The sequence below is a fragment of the Anas platyrhynchos genome, chromosome 2 (genome assembly GCF_047663525.1).
Source record: "Anas platyrhynchos isolate ZD024472 breed Pekin duck chromosome 2, IASCAAS_PekinDuck_T2T, whole genome shotgun sequence".
Taxonomy (NCBI): Eukaryota; Metazoa; Chordata; class Aves; order Anseriformes; family Anatidae; genus Anas; species Anas platyrhynchos.
The window spans coordinates 142,744,341-142,769,381 of NC_092588.1; the positions used below are offsets into that span (position 1 = coordinate 142,744,341).

Below are 25,041 nucleotides of genomic sequence, written 5' to 3' on the forward strand. Positions count from 1 at the left end.
GTGTGTTGCCAGGTAAATTGTTGCATGGTTTATAGATGTAGTTGAGCCTTCAAGGGCAAAACATAAAGTGTTTTTCCTGGTCATTTTCCAGCAGTGTTAAATTTCGGGGGGTGGGAGAAGCACTCCATTAAACCTGTCTCATTTTGTAAGGTTTCTACATACCTTGCTCATGAGTACCTGTGGCACCTTAATTAAAAATTGAAGGCTTATACAGGCACAGAACTGTGAAGCTGTGTTTCCAAACTGCTGTGTGCTTGCTTTCTGTGGCCGCTTTTAATGCAGGAGTAAGAAATTTTGACCCTATGCTTGTGCCAGAGTAACATCTGGTCCTTTCTGCTTAAATTGAAATGCTCATGGTTAACTACCAAAGATCTCTCCTCATAATACTACTTTCTGTAGCATCTATGCACATCTTACATGAAGTGATAGCAAAATTCCTATTGAAGTTCCAGAACTCTGTGGCTCTGCTTCTGTTATCTTACAAGCTCCAAAAACAAAACCACAGAAGCCTTAAAAACAACAACAAAAAGTGTTTGGCGATTAGAATCTTTTCTAGTGTTTTCTGTGGGATGATCAGCTCTGGGTTTATTTGGCTCTGTAAGTGTCTTCTGGTTGGATCCTTTCAACAGCAATGTTGATGTCAGCACGAAACTTTAACGTAACTTAAGCTTGAGCCATTTACTGCTTTTTAGGAATAGGAGCAAGTAGGGCTCAGGGATGAAAGGTAGCAATAGTCCAAACTGCGAATTAAAATATAAAAATATTTTAATAATGTTATCCACAGTTAAATATGTTTGAAACTCATCTTCAAATGTAATGAATTACTGCAATTCAAGGTAGATAATGATGACAATGATACGAAGCCTGCAGCTAGATCTCCTCCACAAGAACAGAAGCGAGGCTGACTCTACTGGAGGCAAGAGTTGGGCTTGATACACTGATGATGCCTCAGCTTGGTTTGAAATCAAAGGTGAAGTTCCTGATTCACGGGGTAATGAGGGTGCCAGAGGACAGAGACAACATCTGCCTAGATGTGACTTGACTAAGATTTCTCAGTATCTTGAACGCAGCGTGGTCAAGGTTGGAAGGGTCCTCTGCACTTCATCTTCTCCAACTCCCTCCTCAAGCAGAGCCACCTAGAGTCGGTTGCCCAGCACCACGCATCTGGACAGCTTTTGAGTATACTGCTGCTTGGGGTTGTTCCTCCCAAGGTGCAGCACTTCCACTTTCCTCTTGTTGAGTTTCATAAGGTTCCCAGTGGCCCTTAAAATGGGAGGCATCGTCCCCGGGTGGGCTCGAACCACCAACCTTTCGGTTAACAGCCGAATGCGCTAGCCTATTGCGCCACAGGGACTCACGTTCTGCTATTTTCCAAAAAAATAAATGCCTGATTCTGTTTGATAACTGCTGAAGGTGGTGGCTCTGTGTGCCAGGGATGTGCACAGAATGAGAGACATCCCTGATTGCGACCCGAGGCTTCTCACTGCATCGGGGAACTGGAGGTTGGAGATGAGGTGGTTGTTGGCCAGGTCTAAAGGTAAAGTGAAAATTTTGTGGTCAAACTTCCACCTTTATTTTTCAAAGATTCATAGGTGTACCACCTCAGAGAATCAACCAGTAAAATACAGTTTCTAGTTTTTTTTTTTTTTTGTTCATTTGATAAAGAAAACGCAGTAAAATGTTGGCTTGAAAATGGTAGAATTGCTCTAAAAGTTTAGCAATCTCTGCAAGATTGCACTTTGGAGTGCTGCTGACAACATTGCTGGCAAAATCCTCCTGCAGCTCAACTGCATGAGCACAAGATGATGTGTGGGTAACTGTTTTAGAGTGAGTCTGAGTAGCTTTTTTGGAGGGGTAGGAAGTACTAGGTAGGAGAAAAATGTACTTTTAGTAGTAAGAGCACGTAGCCTTCTCCTGATTTGGAGGCTGACAGATAGCAACGTCCTATCTCTTCCCACGTTTTAATCCGTCCTTAGAGGCAGTCTGTGCTGTGTGCCTCAAAACCGTGGAGCTGGGGTCTTGCTCTGCTGGCTGCTCACCCTGAGGATCCAATGGGAATGGCACTCAGTTCCTGTGTGCCGTGGTGTCCTTGCACAAGGCAAGGGTACGGAGCAGTTTTCATCCTGAGCTGGAGCTGGAGGGTGGTTGAGCTCTGTGAGCCTGGGAGCTAAAATGTCCTCCTGGGTGGTGGAGTGTAAATGTAAGGAGTGAAAAAAAGTTGCAGAGCAAACCTCGCTCGGTACAGGACCTTCTGTTTTGTATTCAAGTATTAATAATGGTCTTTCAAATGGTTTCCATGATAATCTGTTGGAGCACTAACAGCATTCAAGCTTTGGCAGTAGTGTTTGAACTAAAAAATTATTGGTTTTCAAGACTCTGCAGGCATTACTCATGCTCATTTTCTGTGACCTAGAGTTTGAGTCAAAGCTTGGAGGAGAGAGAAGACATTAAATTAGCAGGTCGAGTTGGAAGAGACGAGAGCTTAGGCACGGAGGTCCTTTTTCGGGTCTGTGGGCTGGCTGCGATGAAGCTGTTGTTGCAGCACATTTCTCTGCTTCGAGGTGGGAACCAGCAGATGTGATGGGGCCCTTTTGTGTCAGCTCTCAATGCCCGGGCCTCACTCTACAAATGGAGCAGTCCAGGTACAAGCGTGGTAAATGAATAAGGGTGTGAAAACCATCGATAGACTTAGCACAGATCTGGGAGTGGGTTCAGATGCTGGGTGCAGGCAGCTGGAGCAGCACAGGGCTCAGAGCTGCTGGCACAGGGAAGGAAGGAAATTTTTGTTATTTCACAAGCAAATGTGTAATGAAATATGATGGGCTGAGCCAAAAGGTGAGTTTAACCATAGAATATGCAGCTTGCTATACTCTTCTTCCTTTAAAGAAAAAGCCATCTTTTGGTCTTCTCCATTTGCCTGAAGAGGAGGGACAAACTACAAGAAGCCAGAGCAATCAGAAAGGTTCAATGGGGTTTCTCCTGCAACTTTTAGGCAGAGAGTAGCGATACCTGAAGGCTTGCAATGATATGCTTCAGTTCTCTCACCCTTTAAAATATGAGCAGCAGTCTTCTGAAGCTGGAAAACACTTTAAGATACCACAGTAGTCTTTCTACCCCAAGAAAGGATCGAGTAAACTCAAACCATTCACACTTTTAAAATATTATTAAGCAAAACCCAACGGTGATGATTTTATTGCTGCCACAGACGACCTCTACCACTGTTTTGGAACCTCAGTGGGGGATGCTTTTGCTTTTCTTCGACCTTTATTTCCTTTTCTGTAAGGAGAGCGTGCTCCTTTCCCTGGGGCTCCCGCTGAAAGCAGTGTTTGCCAGGTGATGCTTATGTGCTGACTGGAACCAAGCAGAAGATTGTTTCATTTATGACAAGAAGCAGTTAAATTTCTCACTGGACGGGAAAGCTGCTCGTTGCAAAGTGATGCCTTTTCAATGTTTTTCCACTTTTTGTGTAATCCAGTACAGAACCAGTAATGTAACCTCTCTCTGAGCCTGCACCTTTCTTTCATGCCTCAGTCTCTGTGGATACGAATAGTATCAAAAAGCTTAAACCTAGTAATAGACTTAATTATCAGTGCGACTCTAAGGAAAGCAGCTTAACTGCTTTGTACTTTGGTGGCCCTATTTCCTATACAGGGAAACATCTTTAGGGCTTTGTTGTTGTTGTCCATTAGAAGCTGAGTTTTTAGCTCAATCACCCTGTGGTAGTCTGAATATTTCAGAATGCCTGTGGTGGAGTTTTGCATCCTAGCTGATTCCTGAAAGGCTCTGGCATTGCTGCTAGGAACTCCTGAGGGGAGGCAGATCCTTGGGGATCATTGCTGCCAGCAGTGCCCTGCTGAAGGCATCGAGTCAGTGGACTTGGAAATGCATCAAAACACATTAAGGGAAAACAAATGATGAAGAGTCCCTAATTTCTCTGGCAGATGTTGGCTGAGCATTTTTTCAGCCCAAGTAAACCATACAGTTGAAAATAGTTCCACTTCAGTTATTTAACTTCATGTTTTCTCATTTGTTCTATGCTCACACTTCTGTCCTCACCCAGGCCCATGTGCCATTGCTTGATGACCCTGTGTGCCTCCCCACAGCCTTTAGCCCCACTAGCACCGTGCTTTAAATCCTTTTAGAGTGGCTGCTGCTATCAGTGTGGTAGCAACCATGTGTAAGTGATGGTCATTAGCATGATTTCTCTATGCTCAGTGGAAAGTTCTAGGTATATTGTAAGTTTAGGAATAAAAGAATGCTTTAGGGATGTCCAATCTTACAGGCATGGCTGAAATTGGGAAGGGGAGAAATGATATGGTGCTGCTGAGGCAGAAATGTAATTTAATAGCTGCTTATCCTAGGAATACTCTGATGTTTTGTAATAATTTGCAAACACCCGATTGCAGCACTGGAAGAAGGGTTGCTTTGATGTCTCTGTAGGGCATCTATTTAAAGCAAACTGTTGCTATCTGTTACGCAAGTGGTTACGTACCTTCTAATGTTCTGCTGCTCCGATCGCACTCCAGAAACGTGCACCATGTTGAAAGAGTGCTGTCTTCTCCTGTCACGCTCCGAAATCCACCCTGCACCTTCAAAACCATCAGTGATAGCAGAGGGGCTGGCAGAGAAGCGCTCTGCTGCTTGACCTACATCTATGGTATGGACGAAGTCCACCTTGCAAGTAGCCTGCCCTTTTTTCCCCAGGATCCCCAGAAATTTATATAGCTTAACTGATGTGGAGAAGTGAAGGAAAAAATTAGGAAGAGATAAATGAAAAGTGAGTGCTAAAGACAGAACCCAGCCCATTCTGCCTTCTCCAGCCCCAATCTGCTTGCAAGCAGAATTAACATGAAAGTCAATTTTTAGGACTGTGCAATTGCTCAAGTGCATGTGTGCATCATATGAAAAATTATACATAATCACATATAAAATACCTTTAAGCTGTGATTTTGTGTGTTCTCATGCTCTGTAACCTCTGCCTCCCTTGTAGACTTTCCTGTAGGCTTTGCAGGGGTTAGAGGAGTTTGCCACCAAGCAGAACCCTTTCCTCCAGAGCCTTTATCTTTAAAATGACAGGTTGAAAAATTCCCCTTTTGCCTGTGCACGACCGATTTTTATGAAGTCCTGTCAAATCTCCTAATCCCGTTTTGGTCTTTTGGTGCAATTCACTTTTATCCCTAAGCCCAGCTCTCCAAATTTGCCAAGGAAAACATTGGGCACTATAGAAAGAACATTTTAAATGAAGCTGCTTCGAGTTAGAAAAATCTAAAAAATAAATATTAAAAAGACAAAGACAAAAGTCAATGTGTTTTTCATACCTTATATATATTAAATATCTTTTCAATGGTCTGATTAGAGACTAAGTGGACCCTTGAAACCATAGTCTCTTTCCTCACTGAAATTCTATATTTCTCAGTTAATATGGGGCAATGAAAGTGCTGGGATTTTTATTTAAAGACCAACACGAACATTGTAATAAGATATCTGCAGGCATAACTAAGAAACACTGCAAAAAGAGACTGTGCAGGCTGATATAAGAGAAGGAAGACAGCCTGTCTTGGGCATCTGCAGAGATCCATAACTGCAGGATGTGAGCTCTCCCTGCTAAGTCACTGCAAGGCTGCTAGAAGGATTTAGGTGGCAAAATAGCTTCAGAGGATTTGGATACAAACTTGTGTAAAATCCCCCGGGGAGACAAGGAAACCTGCAGCTTGAAGTGGCATGACTGAGGTCTCGCAGGGTGAAGCCAACCAGTTCTGTTCTTCTAGTATGATATTGGTAGCTTCTCAGAAGTTCAGTGATGAGATAGATGAACTTCACTTAGGGGCACTTGGAGTATGGGGAAAGAGGGATTATGGCTTAACACAGGAGCCATTAGTTTGTGTAGCCAAGGGTGGTTGTGTACTGTTGTTATAGCGCTATGGTTTTAGGTAAGAGAGAGGATGTTATGCTTCCTCTGGATTAGAACAGATCTGTTACGATTTTGCTCTTGGAAAGAAAGGTGTATAGATAATGTGCTGGATGTACAGCACATGTACAGCTCGATATATGCTCTTACAGCAGGCTCATCTTACCAAATGATCCTCATGTCTTTATAGGGTTTCCTTGCCCCTCTCCTCAGCCTATCAATTGTATTTATTATTATTATTATTATTATTATTATTATTATTATTATTATTATTGGTGGCTGTAATGAGCTTAACATTTGACTTCCGAACTTAACATTTTTACAAACTCTTGATAAAAATGAAGTGTCTGCAGTGTTGTGCCTGCACTACTGTCTGAGCTTCCTGGTTGACATCTACCTTGTAAGTAATGTCAGTTTGATCTATTGAACATAGTGTTTACTGATATCACTACTTTTCTTTAGCCTACCTGATGATGATGTGTCAAACTCTTTGAAAACCTGCATCGTTTCCCTTACTGCATGTTTGCCCCAAAGAAGGAAACCAGATTTTCCTCTTTCCAATAAACAGCATTTAAAAATATTTAATTCTGCCAGCTACCTTCTGGCCAACCTCAGTTAAAGACAGGCTTTTGACTACTCTTGTGTAGCCGTTTGTCCCTTATTCGATCTGTTTTGTACAGTTACATGAAATTCTGAAGGACATAAAATCCTTAGCAGGCCTTTCAGTCCCAGTTCTGCTCTCTGGTTCATGTCTGCTAGCTGCATACTGATTAAAATATGCTTTCATTCTTTCCCAATGGAATACTGTAGCATCTTTCTACTGTACTGTCAGGGACTTATGCGTGTATAGCTGGTCTCCAGATTTTCTTATTTGCTTATCTGGATACTGATACAGCACTGTAACTTCTTGACTTCATGGAATTTTTTGGGAAAAAAAAACAAAAAAAACAAAAAAAACACTCCCACAGCTTCACAATTTTTGTTATGGTGTAAAACTTAATAGTCATTTTGAACATTTAAATCAAAAGCAATGTCTTAGCCTTGCTGACTGCTGTCCTCTCTCAGGTGTCTGAAATCTTGCTTTTCTATCACGCAGTAACACAAAAGCTTGCAGGTGTTCCCTTTTATAAGTTAGACAAAATAACTCTGCAAAGCTCCCTCAAGTTCTGCACATGTAGCTATAGCTTATAGATGGAGAAATTAAATTCTTGTATACTTGCTGGCTTCAGGCTTACACTAGCATATTTTCATTTATCTTAGTAAGCATGTTAAAAATCACACTGTTAGTTAATCTGGTTTAAGCAGACCACGTAGAAAAGGCCAGGGATGGAGCACAAAGAATGACTTCCTTAAGACTGAGCAAAAATGATGACTTTATCCTGTAGTGGCTGAATGGCTCCAGCTGGCTTTTGTGGTGCAGTACAAGAAACCTCTGTGTGAAGTGGTGTCAGAACTCAGAGGCTGGCTGGTTTGCTCCCTTTCTCAGCGCACTGCTCCATGTGACTTCCTGGATGCTCTGAAAATTACAGTAAAATCATAGCTGAGAAAGTGACTTCCACAAAGAATAACTCGGTACAATAGACATAGTTACAAAGCAAGGAAATTCTGGAGGGGGAAAAAAAAGTCATTATTAATCACACAGTAAACTGAATGTCATGAAAAAAAAAGCAGAAAGGGAGAGAGAGATCAGGACTAGGACTGTTTTTATACCAAATGCTTTTCAGAGTCTCTTCCATAAGATGGCAGCAGCTTATTTTGTGAACTGGGCTGGGAGACTGATGTGAAAGTGTAGCTGCAGGAAGCCCTGAAAACAGGCATTCATTCTTCTTTATCTCTACTTGCTTGGTGCATGTCCCTTATGGTTGTCTTCACACAGATTAGTCAGGAACCTCGCTTCATGTGATAAAATATTTTCTGTTATTTGATGCAGAGGTGATTTAATATACCTATATTTATATACTTTTTAATACAGGCAGAGATGCTAAAAGACAAACTGCAAGAGACTTGTTAGTATCAAATTACTCTTCAGCATGCACAGCAACGAAGTGTGCAGAATGCAGGGGAAAGTTACTCATTTTTTTAAACTATTTTGGATTTTTTTTTTTGAAGTGTTCCACTTCATGTGGTTATTTTGTTAATAACTGCACAAAGCCACTTGAGTTTTGTGAGCAGGAGAGGTAGAAGAACAGCTGGGATTTTCTCCCTCAAAACCTGGAGATCTGTTTAATGCCACAGTCGAGCCAAACACATTTTCTTTTGAAGGAGGGGATTGCGGAGAGGTGGATTATTATTAATTTGCATAACAGAAGGCAGTTAAAGGAAAAATATTTAAGAGGAATGATTTTCTGAAATATTTTGACACAAAGAATTTTATATTTCAGGTATTTTCATTTTCTTGTCTAAATGTTTTCCATGTTTTCAGTGACACCCACAGTCGCATGTGCAATACATTTTTATTCAGGTTGGCTGTCTACTGTTCTTCTGATGGATTTTTACCCCTGCACTTGGGTATCAAACACTCCTCACATTAGTACCAAATATTTAACAGTCATACACTGCTCCAATACCCTCTAACAGAAGGTTCTATTTAAGAGCAAATTATGATTTTTTTTTTCTCAGTGTTTTTTCTTGTTCTGAATTGCTGGATAACATGGGAGGAGCTAAAAGCAACCTATTTTTGGCTTTCCCTGGTGCTTACATTTACTGGCTAATGTTAGTCATCTGTTTGTGTTTCCTGTGTCCCATTAGAATCCAATCCATCAAGGGCACAGGCACTGCAGTAACGAAGTTGTAAACTTGAAAAGTGGGAGGAATAAAACTCTGTGGTATTTGCTTTTCACTCATTTGTAAATAGAACTGCCTGACTGCTGTGATTCCGATTTCTGTGTTGGTGGAATAAGACGTTAGAGCAGAGTCTGGAGGGGTCTGTCACAAGCCAGGTCCCACGTGGATCCTTCCCCTTCCCTTTCATTTCACCTCCAGCTTGCTGAGCACTCCAGGACTGGATCTCGTCTGGAAGTAAATAGGCCCAATACAGCAAGTCATTTCTACAGGCATCCTGGGAAAGAGATGCACCCAAATTACAGATGATGGGAATATGATGTTCTAACCCTGGAGGAGAATCTGGGGGTTTATAGGCTGAGAGTATCTCCTTCTTAAATCTCAGACGTGCTTTTCTACTGAAAACAGCAGCCGAGATGGGTCGCTTTAGCCCTTTTTCCTTTCTCTGTGCCTCAACTTCAATCGTGTCTCAGTCATTACTCAACTTCAACTAGGAAAAGACGGACTTTCAGCTCTCAAATTCTAGCCAATGGTAAAGTTTAAAGTGCCTGAAGAGGTTATGCTTGGCAAGAAATGCAATACTTTAAGGGGTCATTTCATTGTTACTGGTCTGCAGTGTGTGCTGCCTGATTTATACCAAGGAGACTCCTGGAACGTGTCCTGGTGACTTCTTTCTTTCTTTCCAATTAACTTTAAGGAAATAAAAAGAGAGATGAAAGCAAGTTATTTGAATAACATTTAAGATGTTTTATTTATTCTAGAAAGGTTCAAATTCTTTCCAAGAGTCCTCTTCCATTTTCAGAACGCAGCCTTTTTCACCTCGAATTGTTTGTATTGTGATAGCATCCAGAGGCTCTGGTCAGGATGGCTCCAGAGGGCCCAGGGAAACAAATTGGGTGAAATGAAATGGAAAAGTAAATGAGAGCAGTTCAGAGTGTATGGGGAACACCGGGTGTATAAGGCTGGCTTGCGGCACTGAGCACGGGAGCAGATCAGCGTGGAGCTGGAGGCTGAAAAGGGAGGACTGAGTTCAAAGTGAAGCCTCCAGTTTATCCAGCTTAGATGGAGTGGAGGAGGCTGAGGAGTGTGGCCCAACATCTAGCTACGTTTTAGCCTAAGGATGGGGATTTTCATGGCTGCCAGAAGCGCTTTGTTTTTCCTTTGTGCAAAGTTGTGTTACAGAACAAGTTAATGATAATGATTTTGGTTAGCAACTAATTCCTTCGGGCAAATGGCTTTAAGTCAGTTGTGTATCAGATGTTGCCACATAGTACTTTGTTTTGGTGTTTAGCCACAAATAACTCACGACAATATTTTTCTATTATAATACACCATAATTTACTCCTAGCAAGCATGTAATTCCTGAGAGACAGAGGGCATTTGGCCTATATGTTCTTTGGTCTGCGTTATATTGAATCCAACACAATGGGTGCAGCTGAATGATTTAATGTCATCCTGAAAGAATTTACACAGGCTGCTGAAAAAGAAAACAGGCCATGGAAATAATTTGTAACTAAATGTGTTCATAAATATAGGGCCACAATGTACACAGAGGTTGTATAATGCTGTCCCCTGCTGAACTTTTCAATGATCTTAGATACTTACCCCCTGTGGGATAAGGAAGAAAGCAGCCTGTAGGGTAAATTCCATTGCACAGTAAATTCTGTGAAATGCTCTCCTCGTGTCAGGCAGGTGGAAGCTCAGCATTCCAGGACAGCTCAGGAGAAAGAAGAGATTCATGCTAAGCATGGAGGTATTCTGTTTATTGACATGCTGGTTTGAAGGACAAGCAGGAAATCCAAGAAATCTGCTAATATCTCCCTCCCAGGTGGAGGTAACCTGTGGAGGTCTCAAGACTCCTGCCTACCAAAACAAGCAGTTTTCTTGTTTGCTGCGTGTTCTCAGGGGGGAAAAGCAGTCACGGAGCTATTGATAGCTTTTCTGTCAGCTGGCCTGTGGTGGTGTGTATTGGGACTTGGTACAAACACGAGTGTCCCTGCAAGACCCTGACGTGATACTAGTGTTAAGGACCGCCTTCATTGCAGCAAAATCAGTACAAAGACAGGGTTTTGCTTGATAAGCCCAAATATCTGCCAGACCACATAAAAGTGCAATATTTGCTTTATTAGGTAGAGAAATAGCTTGCTCGGTCACCCCAGCTTGCATCACTTCTAGAAAACTTACTAAGTTTTGATTTTGATGGGATTATACTTTAAAGTTGTCAGTTTTCAACTCCAAAAGTTTATTAACTTTTTATTTACTGAAGAAGCCATGTGGTTCCTTGCATTAGGATGCTCATTAATTCTGCTGTATTTCAGCTGTCAGAAACCTGCTGAAAAGGGTTCAGAAAATTTCCTTGCCAGATATTTCAGTGTACTTTAGACAATTTATTTTATTCTGCTTCTAGCTTGTTTTATTTAAATTTATACTTGAATAATTTCCTGAACATGGGCCTAAATAAATCATTTTTATTTCAAAAACAATGCAAGCAACTTCAACCAATACTCAGAAAGATATCACTAAGCAAGTGTATGACTTCTCTCTTGAAATCATCCCTACAGCAATGCTAAATAAGATTTCTTGGGGAGTAAAATTGTCCCTAGAGCTGCAATAGGATCTGCCAGTTAGCAATCTTGCAGCCCCTGAACCCCACTCAGTGCAAGGGGGGCTTAGTGTAAGCTTAAGGATGTGTATGAGGTGGGTTTTGCTGCAAGGTGGAGGCTGCGGTCAAAAGTCAGGAGCAAAATGTACTTAATGAAAGGCGAGTCCTCTTGCAGCACATCCTGCCCTGGGGCTGGTACTCACGGCCAGGAGGGCTCAAGCAGCTCACTGTCTGCTGCTGTTCTAGTGTTTTAAGGTGGTTAAAGGCCGGGCCAAAGAGACAAAACACAAACAGGAGTTTTCTTCCCCTGGTTGCATCCATACAGGCTGATGCTGCTTAAAGTGCCCGTTCTTTGAGAAAGTGGTACCAATAAAATACGTCCCAGTAAGAAGCCAATTTATGTACCAGAAATGACTACACGTGTTACATAATTAGAATACCTGCCCCAACTCCTGAAATCCATCACCGTTGGGCCTGCTTTTAATCTCGTGTCGTCTCTCCAGCTTATGAGATGAAATGTAGCTGGGGAGCGTTATGAGAACCAGATGGAGGGCCTGGCTGGAGGGCTGGCGGGCCTGGAGACTACCTTGGCCTGCTCAGATCACAGCACGCTGTGTACCCTTGAATGATACCTTAATCCATGATAAAGACAGACAGCTCACTTTTCCAAAATCAAAACCATATCCATCAATGGCAACCCCTTTCCAACGCAGCACAGGCTACTACTGCTCGGATATAGGTAGTCTGGAACAGCTTGACATAGGCAGAGCCGGATGGCTACACATGGATAAGATAAAATCATTCAGCTACCTAATAAATAAATTTGAAAGATATTCTAAGATGATACAAATTCAAGTACTAACTTGATCTATTATCCCAGAGGGATGTTTGCTCCACCTTTCAGTCACTGGATCCTGATTTATGGTACACATTTCCAGGCTTTATTTTTTAAGAAGGAAAACATTTAAAATATAGCTGGTTGACCTATACCTCTCTGCCCAGCTAGCTTCATGCTGCTTAAATTAATACAACTTGTCCAAAAATGTAGTTGAATGGATAGGTTTTTAAGTCGGCAAGGATTCAGTTTAGGTAACTAAATGTTATTCCTACATGGTAAAATACCAGTAGAAGTAAAGTCAATAAACTCTAAAGGCAAATACACTAAAGAATTCTTATGCATCATGATTTTCCTCTTGCCATCGAGGGAAAAGATTGTATTTTATACAGGAACTGAGATGTTTCCCTTTCTGTAGTCCTGTGTGGATTTAACTAAAGCAGCAACTAAGAGAAACAAGACATTTCATAAAGAAAGCCTTGTTGATAATTATAGAGTGGTTGTAAGCCTACGTTCATAGCCTTTATTTTTCTAGTTCAGAACTTTATTATGAATCTTTAAGTTTCAAATGACTTTTGATACTTTGCATGTGTGAGACATTTTAGGTAAATAAACATGACTTATTATTTTGGGATAATACTTCAAATATATATTTTAAAGGGTGTGTTCTTTGTTTGACCATATATGACTCTTGTAAGTCTATAAGCTAACTGTTCTAAACCAGATTATCAGATTGTAAATAGGAGAGGACAGAGAAAAAGAGAGAGATAAACACTGTTTCTAGTGATCAGTTCTAGCTCTAGCAAATCAGCCTTATGTTAAGCAGGTGCAAATTATGTATTGGTTATTCAAAGTTTTCATCATGGTTAGAGTTAGAAAAATTAATTGTAACAGCATAAAAAAAATGTGTTCATTTGTCTAATTACAGGTTATGTTTATGTTTGCATAAAAGTAAGAGACTTTGACAGCTGTCTTTTGTACAATCTGCTGTTTTTTTATCTTCCACGTGTTTGATTAGGAGTAGAAATCAGATGATGAAAACATGAAACTTAGCTTACCAAGTTCTGTCCTTACAAAGATAAAATACCTCTTTGGCTAGGATTTTGCCTGCTGCTTTTTTAATATCTCCTGAACTCCAATGCTGTCCTTGTTATAATGTAGCCCTGCAGATGTGAACAATTTGGTGGTAGTAGTAACTTTCAAATGTAAGGCATTCATTGATCTGGAAGAAAAACATTAATCTGTGCAATGGCTTTTCTTTCCAGGTAGTGTTCTCTTTGGTAAACAATTTACATTAAACAATATATTCTGCTGAACACCAAGCATACGACTCATGCAAGTCCATACTCTTGTGTTATATATCATAGTGTTTGAAGCACTGCATGTACTGGGGAATTATTTTCACAAAACATTGCTTCAGAAGGCTGTGGACCTCAGAGCAGCACGTTTTGAAACTTTTGAAGGCTTAACAAAAGACCCTCAATCCACCAGAAGGGTGTGAGCTGACTGTAACAGCTTGCAGTGTTGCTACTTACAGCATTTGATGGATATCCAGATATAAGCTCCACAGATTTTTTCTTTGCTGCAATCTTTTACCTCCCTCCCCCCCTTCGCCCCCCAAACTAGTAGCAAAATTAATCATACTAGTCTTAGACTTCGTATTTAAAAGTTTTAAATTTCAGAGAGGCAGGCCTTAAGCAGTATTCCTTCTGTTTTGCACTAGTAGTATCTCCATTTGCATATGATACCGTGTATTTTTCTGATTTACTATTTTAGTCAAGGAAGGAGAAAAACATTCAAAGCATGTTGTAAGTTATAACAAATAATGTTACTAATTTCTGACATGCTGAAAAGCCAAGAACCCGTCATCTGTCTGGTTCAGATTTGCTCTATCCCAAGGTGATATGCTGCTCCTTATTCATGCTTTATTTAGGATTCCAGACATTTAAACTATGTTATTCTGCTAGTGTATACAACACATTTATTTTATTAGGCATAGTTGCTTTGTTATTTAATGCCACCCAGCATTTTCAAGGTAGCTTAGACTATAAGCAAAAGGGCAGTGTCAACTACTAACATCCACAACTTAAAACAGACCTGATACAGCAAAGGGAAAAACGTTAATCATCAGATGCTTGAGAACCAGCAGTGAAAGTTGCCCTTGCATGGTAAGACAAATCCAACAGGCAGACATACATCTCTTTGTTTCGGTCTCACCTCTTGGTAAGCCTCGGGCAGCAGGTGGCCTTCTGGTAGCTTTGCACTGAGGAAAGTGGTGGCAGAGCACCTCTGGAAGGCTGGCTCATGCCCAAACCAAGTGATGTTGTCCTGAAATAGAAGATCTGCCAGCAGGAGACAGAGCCCTGGGAGCAATTTATATTGTGCTGCCTGAGGAAGGGGAGCTGTGAGTGGCAGCAGGTGCGGAGGCTCACAGGGACACAGCTAAAACTGGTCTCATATTTGCAGCTGCACTGTCTGTGCCTTGAAGGGACATTTTGTATGGCTTAGGACAATGCTGAAGGCAGAGATGGTAAGGATGTGGGTGTTAGCAGTCTCCTCCGAGTCTGTGTTAATGTTTTCTGCCTGTCATTTGCTTCATATACAATATATTTCAATGTGAAGAGCCTAGCTAGAGTAAATTGTTCCACAAAGAAGAAAGCAAAGCTTTTCACCATCTAATCAATATTTCCTTAAGACGTGCCAATGTTTACTGAGCACAAGTATGGTCCTTCTGCTATAAATCATGTCAATTCTGACCCTAAACCTTCCCTGCCCAGATGGCCTCTCTCCTTATGAGTGACGTTTAGGACTGGAATATTTGCATTTAGGACAGGGACAGTGTGTGTGCTACAAAGCACATACTTGGGTGCTGTGCAGATAGTAATTACTGAGTTACTCATGATGATAATTTTTGGGAAATTCAGAATGCCCAGTACATATGACAGATTCCTGGATTTTGACCAAGAGGGTATTATTTATAATAAACATCAGTGTTTTTGCCATCCACTGCAGCTAACTACCATTTTGGAGGAAGATTAGTTTGTGCACTTGTGTTGCACACACAGACATATACAAAGTCTAGCTTTCTCTTGAAAAAGCTTGATGTTTTGGTAACTAACTACATGAATAAACATACAATCTTTCAGGAGCTGGCAGAACAGCATCTAGTTCTGGTTACCCTCTTTGTTTCCCTCCACCCTCTGGCTCTCACCATAATTGAAGACAACTGCTCTGGCCACTCAGCTCAGCATCTGCAAGATGAAGTTATACATCTCAGAATTAAGGTCTCCAGACATGGCACCCAGTTGCCAGCACATTTCTTACTCTCTGGTATGCTTTGGACCTCAGCTTTGGCCTCAGAGCTGTCTACTTGTCTCTGAGACTGCTGCTGATGCTCTTCTTGCTGTGGTGGATAGCTCTGGATTCCTGTGATGCTCTCTATAACATTATGCAGAGGGAAAAGAACGGGGAATGTTGTGAGAGACAATTATATGGAGGTAACAGTAAGCTCATTTTACTTGCAAACTCATCCAGAGCAATCCAATTATTCTCAGAGCTTACGCCCGACATTTTTCTGTGACATAGATGTGAGCTGAAGAGCACTCTGCCATTGTGCCCTGGTTCAGAGTACCTGTTATTTCTGTAGTAACAGCCATTGATATTTTATTTTATTTTATTTTATTTTATTTTATTTTATTTTATTTTATTTTATTTTATTTTATTTTGTTTTGTTTTGTTTTATTTTAGTGGAACAGTATTACCAGAAAATTGTTAACATTTGCATGGAGAAGGTTAACTCTTTTAAGTGGCTTCATGCCATTAAGTAGGAATGTAACCACTCCAGTATAGCAGTTTGTCCATGGAGAGGAAAAATAACCCTTCAAAACCCTGGCACCAGTTCCACATTAGAGCTAAATTACTGTAGCAGATTGAAATGACAAGACTCACATTTTTAAATGAGCATGTAAACGAGGCATGTGCCCAGATTGGCATGGGACAGGAATCCTAATTTGCACATACGCTTTGGGATTTGCGCACACACACAAAAGCAATTAAAAAATAATCTGGCAGAGCATATATAATACAAGGCTGAAGGGCTGAGTTTAATATTCTTACACCAGTGGTGTGTGAGAAGACCTAAGCAGTCTTTAAATGTTCAGTGTTTTCTTTAATAGGCAGCACCAGGACAGCTGAGGACAGCTGATCACAAATAACCAAGGAAACCTGTTGCAGCACCTCCACTCTGATTACTTCATATACTCAAAACTTCGGTAATTGGCCAAGTTGAAAACTTTTTACTTTTTTTTTTTTTTTTTTTTTTTCAGGTGAAATCCATATATTTCTCCAAGAAAAGGAGGGGTTTTATTAGTTCTCTAACATCAGTCTGTCTGACATCATTATATTTTATTGTTATAGCATCTGACTTCCAAATATGAATGCACAGTGAAATAATCATATGGGTGATTTAGTAGAAAGCTGTGAATGGAGGACTAGAGCTTCATCAATCTGTGTATAAGCACAGATGAAGTGACTGACCCCAATCCAGAGGCCTTCCAGTTGTGCTCTGTTGCTGCTTAAGCCCAACTTGCATATCATATTTTTGCCTTTTTTCTTCTGTTCTGTGGAAAGCTGCACTGTGCTGTCAGTTATGCTGTCTGTGTGTGTGCAGATACTCACTTCCAACCCAATCACTGGCAGTGCTACAGTGCACCAAATAATCACTTTTTTTAAAGTTGGTTTTAAAGATGATTAAAAAAAAAAAAAAAACACAAACATAATAAGAGTCATGGGGTGGCTTTTCCAATAACATCTTGAATTTGTAATTCTGCAATGCTGTCTCTGAGCCATTAATGAGATCCATATTGCAGGGATGGCCTTGAAGTAATGGAGGAAGGAAAAAGCAGCTGTATTTTCTATCCAGTGGCTCTGTGTTTTTCATTATGGTCACTCTTATTTTTGTTTTGGGGTATATTTTCTGGAACAAACAAGCTCCCTCGGGCTGTTTTGTGGCAGAACAGGTCAAGTGCCAGGTCCTGGCTCTCCGGAGAGTGCCGGCTGTGGTGCTGCAACCTGCCGAGCAAAGCACCCAGGTGCCTGTGAAGGCAGCAGCACTTTCTGTGGGTGAAAGGCCTGGCACAAGCATTTCACTAAATGACTGTGAGCATATTACCAAAAAAACAACCCAACCAGCAAGATACTGCCAGAGCTAGCCTAACGATCCAAGTGTTTTACATAGTTGACGACTAGGACAGGTTTATCCTCTCTGAGTGACACATTGGAATAATATTAGCTAACTGTCTGTAGCCTGGTTGGGGCGTCTCCTTCCAGACACATAATTGTTACCGTCACCTCTCATGCCGTATGGTATGCAAAACTGATGCCTGTGAGTTTTGCCCAAGTGCTTTTTAAGAGCATTGGAAGCAGACAGCCTTGAATTCTGAACAAACAGTGATGGCTCAGTTAATAACGGGCTGAAAAGTGCAAAATTAAAGCATGTGTTGGAGCACGTGCATTAGCTAGATAATTTTTCAACAAGCTGTCAGTCCGTATGTATAAGAAAAGTAGAGCTACTGTGGTAGACAAAAAGATTACATTTAAATAACTAAAGCTCATCTTTGATCCATTTTGTAGAGCTGGACTCACTGTGCTTTCTCCTTGCTTCGTCTAACCAGGGACTGTTTGTAGCCACTGTGGTGGAGCAGGGGCTGGAGCTCAGATGGAAGAAGAGAGCCCCAAAGGAGGGTTTAATCCTAGTCAGCTCTCTGTACTGCGCAGACAAATCTTCGGCCTAATGAAAGACTACAAAACTGGAGCAGAATTTATTAGACACTGGCTACGTTTTAAAAAGATCAAAATAATATAGGCACATCGCTGCTTGATTTTTGGCTCTCTGGTAGCTAATTTCTCCCAACCTGAATCTGCACATTTGTAATGCAAAATGTTTTACTTCACATTAAAGTGAGAGTGTTTATTTATGCAGTTTCATTTCCAATAAAAGCTACGCTTTACAGTGCATTATATGGAATGACAGCGGTGCACTGAATTACAAGGTCACGCTATAGATCATACTCACTCTGCCAAACACCCAGTGAGGAATTTTGAAGTAAGCCGTAGTAAGGGGCTGAGCAGCAAGCAGAGCCAGAAACAATACAGGTTAGAAAAATGTTTGTTTTATTTAGTGAAAGAAGAAAGAGCTTGACTTATTAGGGAGGCTTTTCCTACCGTATTCATTCTGGGTCCAGGTCCTGGAAAGAACGTTTGGGATGGAACTTCCTGTAGCTGACCCTAATCTGTCCTCAGAGCCTCATGCGTCTTCCTCTAAACTGAGGAATATTGGGTGTGTTTGAAGATCTAACTAGCTGTCTATGCTCAGCACCATTACGTTACCAGACTTGCCTTTTTCCATAATGTGTGCGAGGCTACATGTCTGGTGGAAGGCGAGCAAGTGTCATCATCTGCACGTAGATGAGGTGTGTGCTACTGTGCATCTGAATGCTGTGGGTCTAGATAGCAAGAGTGCCTCCTTCCAGATGTTTTCCAAGGTGGTTTGTCTGCCAGAGGGAAAATTTGCCCCAGGGCAGAGAGGGTGACCGAGGTAACACTGCAAAATGCAGCCACTGAGTGTGTTTATGCATTTGCTGTGTATGGAAAACAATTCAGAGACAACTTTTTAGGCTGTGCAGAAAGCCAAAAGGTGCCAAAGCCAGTGTGGTGAATAGTTTCTGAGTGCAGTTCTCAGCCTCTGTTTCCAATGTGGAGCAGGAGAAACGGCACTAATGACAAAAGTGTAGAACCACAATGGGAATTATTGTCACACCAGCACAAAACCCAAGATCAAAGTAAGATTTCAGCATCAAATGGGCTGTTCTTGAGATGTGAGTGGTGAGCTGAGCCTAAGATCTGAGGTGTCTACAGTAAACTGGACTCCCAACAGACTCAAAGCTGCTGCTTTTTTATTTCAACACTTGTGGTATTCCTCAGCCTACACAGCTGGATGTTATTTTGGGAATATAGCTAATTTGATGGGTTTTACTGCCTGGGGATTGCAGGAAAGCACAGAGCTGGTGGTGTCAGCTTAGAAATCTCCCCTTTCACTTGTGTTCTGCCAGGTTATTCTCTACAGAAGAGAGAAATTGATGACAGAATGAGGAGCATCTTTGGTGCAGTCTGATTTTTTTTTTTTAATTATTTATTTTTTCTATGCAGAGAAAGCACAGGAAAAACAAAAATGAACAGCAGAAGACATCTCCAAGCCTTTCACTAGCCAAAGACTTTGGCAGAACTGCTTGCTCCTTCATACCTAGCATTTAGGGCCTTTTTAGCAGTGGCTCAATGGAGGTTCAATGTGCTGGTGCCTCTCTCAGTCTAACAGGCAACCACATCCCACTGAGTGGTTCTGATTGGTAAATGTTTTTACAACATAAGATTGATTTGTGCAGTGCCCTGGGTCTATTGTCCCAGCATTTTCAGCACAAATCTCTGCTCTGAATTCTGTTGCTGGCATCAGCTGCAGGACTGAGTGCCTGCACTTAATGCAAGTGTTCCTGATGCATTTTTTCTGAACGTTGTCATCATCGTCAGATAAATCGAGGTCAATCAAGGGTGAAAACTGGAAAACTGGGGTAGGGACAACTAGAACTGAGTGCTAAAGGGTTGGTAATAGAAATCAAGAACAATAGAGAAGTGATAGGAGTGGATTTCTCTATGTGGGTCCAAAAAGGAGCTGAATGGCTTCTGTGGTTGACCCAGAGGAAGGCTGCCTCTTCCACACTGAACTTCAGTGAATCAAAACAAAAGCAATATCAGTGGCATGACACAAGTTCTCCATCACCTTTTCTTGTTATTTTAGTTCTTTGCATAGGCTGAACACCATGTCTATACAGTTCTGAACACAGTGGGGTCTCCAGCATGTCACAGCAGGTCAATCCCTCTTTCTCTAACCAATCCATATCTCCACTCCTCTTGCAGCTGCAGTGGTTGCCTTCTGTCCAAAACCTTCAGTCCCATCCTGCAGGAGGGTGATGTTTTCCACACAGCTTCAGGGGACTTTGCAGTGCCTCAGCCTTTGTGTTGAGCATCACTGCCAACAGTCTGGTCCAGCCTTTAATGGCAGCTCATCATTGAATCTGTCATGCTGGTTGCTTTCCTTGTTCCAGACTGCCAAATGACTCAGGACAGCAATATCAGGTCAGATAAGTCACACCTTTACTGGTTTAGCCCAGTCAAGCCCTGGAAGAGCATCACTGTGCCCAGCAAGATATTTACATACAGTAGCGTTTACAGCTCAACACTCTGAAAACATAATCCATGCTGTCTGGCAACACAAAAAGATCTATTAAGAAAGGGTAACTACTGTGCAGAACTGGAGTCTTGGATCCGTTCTGCTGAATTTTTCTCCAGGGCCAGATAATCTGGCTATGACATTGCTCACAGGCAGTGCCCAGCTATACCGAGCACCAGTGTTGAGCTGCCTATTAATATGTGACACATACAGATTAATAGCAGTGTTATGAGCAGCTGGATCCTAATCTGATTTCAAAAGCAGTTGAAAAGTTATTGTGAACATCTCAGCATGTACCAGGCAGTGGCTGAAGTTACTGCCTCACTGGAGGCTGTGCTCTTGCACAGCGTGTAAAGCACTGGCACTGGGGGACACCAGTCTCTGTACTGGTTGGAGATGGGTGGCTTTCCCTAGAAGCTCCTGTCATCCTATTTTGATGAAGACTTTCTCTGGACAGATTCCTGTTTGTGTCCCAGTGGTTACTTCTGGAAATTAATTAACTCCTCAGTAAGTGAGGAAAAGGCAGATCTGACTGCAGCAGGATAGATTGCATTTATCGAGTTCTTTAATTAAAGCTCTTACTGGTTTCATGCTGTTTTGGTGTCACAGTAGATTTTTACATTGAATGACAGGAGAAGGGAGGAAAAGAGGAAATGTTTATTTAATTCATGCTATAGAGTGTAATGACAAGAGATTGTTTCCATACGTACTGTTTTTCTTGACCTTTTAACATTTGGAAATGTCAGGAAATACCATTACTGTAGGTCTATCCAGCTTTAATGCTACAATAACTTTATAGCTATTCACAAGGGAAATTATTATACATTGCCTGAAACAGTGAAGGTGTATGCAAGCATACACACAGATCTCTTTTTCTCCCTCCCTGCCAAATAGATCTCTGTGGCTGCATGCAGTCTCAGTTAAAAAGGCAACTTTTGCGTCCCTGTAATTTTGAGTTTGCTTTCAGACTTGCTAGATTTACTGAGACAGCAAAGAAGAATGTTTCTGTGAAGTTTAAAGAAACTTCAAATATTGTAAAATGTATTTTGACTTCCTTTGAATAGGCAACGGCTGAAATCACATAGGTTTCTCAAATATAAATATTAAGCTTTGTTGTTGTTGTTGTTGTTGTTCTGTGTTGTTTCTGAGGGGGCCTGTTGAGATTTGGAGAGATTCAGAAGAAGGCACTTTGACCCATGCACATTGTGACTTCGACACTTGAATTGCAAGAGCCCTGGAGGGTTTTGCCGTGGAAGTAATGCACTTCCCAGCCCCAGCACACATCCATGTCTTGTCATGGAGCAGAGCTCCGTGAGGGAGAGCTGGGAGGACCTCATTACCTTGGACAGCACCAGGCCAGCCTGGGACCTACGCGTGTGGTGACACCTCCGGCCCCACCACCCACGGCTGAAAGCAAAGCAAAACAAAAGCACAACAACACACACATTGCTTCAGGGATTCTGGCCTAGCAGAAGTAAGACCTTTAGTAATTTCAGAGGGATGGGGATTTTGTCCTTGGTTTAGGAAGAAAAGAACCCAACAGGTGGTGGGAATGAGTCTTTCTCCTGGGAATCGCAGCTGGGAACTTCAAATATAAAAGAAGGGAAACTGAAACCAGAGAACACACTTGAGCATATTTTTTAAAGGATTAAAATTAATATTGAGAATAGACATAATGATTGCATGCTTTACAGAGGCCAACCACTTAAATGTTAGGAAAGTATCTTTAAGGTTATCATTAATTTTACACTGTCTGCCCAGAAATATCCTGGACCGTCCATTTGCTGATGAAAGAAGCTCTTTTGGGTTCAGGAGAGTCACAGTCAGCTGTGGATGTGGTCGATTTTACTTATCACATATGCAATTAAAAGAGAGCAGTCCCCCCAAACCTCCAACTAGAAATGCCCTCCAAAATTGTAATCCAAACTAATGACATGGTACTGTTGTTATCACTTTCCAGGCTTAACTGCATTTTTATACAAAATAATTTTGAAGTACAACGCATGAGTAGTAATTGTCAGGTGAAATTTATTACTTTGAAGAAGTTTGGAAAGGAGAACTGTGAAAACTGGCTACCCTAGAACATCAACAAATCTCTTCTATTGGCTGAGATCAAGCTCACAGCTGAAGTTTGTGTGGGTTCTTCCAAAGAATATATGAAAAAGATTTATACTTTGACAAAATTTAGATTTATTTGGTCTTTTAATTACATATATTATATGCACGTGTTTCTGTGAGCATAATCTCATTCACGCAGGGTAATCTGACTACACTGTCAAAGTCTTCCTTTCTAATTAATTTTTATGATATCAGTATTACTAAATGTTAGCTTCCAGATGTACTGAGCAAGGGTCTGTATTTAAGTGTTTCAGTCATAATTTGCTAAATGTTTTTGAAAACAATGGATAGTATTCAAAACATTGAACAGTAATGGATTATCCTGATAATGACTTAAACTGCTTTATTTCTCATTCATTACATCAGTTAGGAAAAATCTAAACGAATTTTAGAAAGTGTCATCATTAAAAAATTTCAAAGGGGGTCTTTGTGTTTACACATACATAGACATGCACTTATACCTGTATACATGTTCCTATGTGTCTTTACAGACACACACTAACACATGTGATTAAGATTTATGCTTGACCCCAGCCGGTTAGAAGAAATTCCCAGTACTGGATAGCCAGTTTTCACAGAATTATTTTCCAAAATTTTGCAAAGTTGTAAACTATACCTGACAATTTATACTGGTATAGTCATGCTGTCTTTAGGTTTATGGAATTCATGTACTTTATTAGTTTGGCTCCCTAATGATTTATGAACTTTAATTATAAACTCAGACACTGTTATATGTGTGAATAGACATGCTTCACTTGTAGGTACAACGTGCTCCTAAATTATTACATGTGATTTCTGGCAGTATGCATTGTCTTTCTGACACCCTTCCCATCTACATATTAAAAAGAATTTTCCATTTCTTTTTTTTTTAATCTGGTAGATTTCTGATGAACATAATTAAACACAAAAATGCTCTTTGATGCACCTGACATTCAGTATGTCAACCTAGTGGTGAGCTACTTCAAGACAAGATTTTGCACAGTTTTTTCTGGACTATTTTATATGCATGAAGGATAGAAGATTTATTGGCCTAGGTTTTTACTGCTAGTGCCTGAAACAGAAACACAGCTTCAGTGCTGCAGCCTGTTCAGAGCCCCCAACTGCAAGGACTGGAGCAATTCCTAGGGTGGGACACAGGCAGGACAAACAGACTGCTGCAAGATGACCTATGAAACGATTGCCAGACAGATGTCTGGTATTTCTTGTAAGAGAAATTAAAAGCTGGAATAACCCTCTGGAGCCATCCAAAGTTGGGTCTTTTATAACATGAGCCAGCCAGCCGGACCACTGGGCTACAGACGAGGGGAAGGGAGGCAAGGAAGACAACGTTGCCTTCTCCTCGCTTCTGGGAGCAGGTTCATGAAACTTATCTTCCACATTTGACTGTGCTACTCTGCAAACTGCCAGGAGCTGCAGTGGATGTTTAATCACCAAACTGACACTGTGCTTTGCTTTGTTCAAATCAAGTTTTTTTTCATCTTTTCAATGTGCCAGACTGAATGCCTGCTTAGCCAAAAGTCTGCTCGGCTCTACCAGCCCATTTGCACAGCCTTGTTAATTGGTTTCTGTAAAACTGTGCCTGATTAAGAGCTTTGCAGTTACATTATTTTAATTGCATACAACAGTTCCATATTAAACAGCAGGTATATGGGTCAAATTATCCAAGTGAAGTAGCAATAGCCTTGAAAAGGTCACAGAAGCTAATACCTTTGAGCAACTGTGGCCTTGTTTTTGCAAAAACATCAACAAAGTCTCAGCCAGCTACAGTGGCGAGTACTGCAAGTCAATAATCCAAACTGAGATATCACTCATGAAATGTGAGGCTTACGCCCTCCTTGCCTGCATTCCCTGTGCTAGTAGAAAAGGCAAACACTGCCTCTTCGGCAGAAGATTTTGTCAAGAGCTGAACAGTCTTCAGGCAGGAGTGGTAGGTGCTAAAAGGGAAAAATGTGCATGATTTGATGCATATAGATTAGCAAAGAGCACAGTGTTGAAAATTCCTGGCTGTGGGTCAGTTCAGCATAACTTTTGGACAACGTTTCCCTGAACTGAAGTATCTTAGTCTAGAAATCCAAACTGGTGATAACAATTAGTTGTTCCCTTTGCTTCTGCCCTTAATTAGGAATCTATGGGGAGAGGCAGGGGGTAAGCAAATGAAAAACAATCAATCATCTTCAAGCCTGTCAGAGGGTGAAGGTCAACTTGGATTTAAGATGTGGCTTATATTTGATTCATATTTGATCTGCGCCACCACACACCCATCATATTTTAATACATCCTGGCAGCCAGAAGCTCCAGGGCTGCATTCTCCCATTCCTTGCCAGACAGCGGCTGGGTGGCTCAGTGCAGAAGGCTGTAAGGAACTGAGAAAGACAAGAGGTCATCAGTGACCACTAAAGGATCAAAGATGGGGAAGTTGGGTGGTTTCATAGAGTGAATCTCCTGTGGTGAATGATTTTATATTGCTCAAAGTCCAGCTCTGGTGCAGTCCATTTTTACTGCTTTTCTAAATACCC

General features: G+C 41.2%; 1 long non-coding RNA gene and 1 other non-coding gene across 2 annotated transcripts; both read right to left on the reverse strand.

Annotated features, from left to right (window-relative positions):
* Positions 1-1,280: 1,280 nt before the first annotated feature.
* TRNAN-GUU (transfer RNA asparagine (anticodon GUU)) lies at positions 1,281-1,354 on the reverse strand. Its single transcript has one exon. It is a non-coding gene; the product is annotated as a tRNA-Asn (tRNA).
* Positions 1,355-7,683: 6,329 nt separating this feature from the next.
* LOC119715724 (uncharacterized) lies at positions 7,684-14,466 on the reverse strand. Its single transcript, XR_005263112.2, has 3 exons — positions 14,344-14,466; positions 10,295-10,406; positions 7,684-10,166 (listed from the first exon to the last, which is right to left on the reverse strand). It is a non-coding gene; the product is annotated as an uncharacterized lncRNA (long non-coding RNA).
* Positions 14,467-25,041: the final 10,575 nt, after the last annotated feature.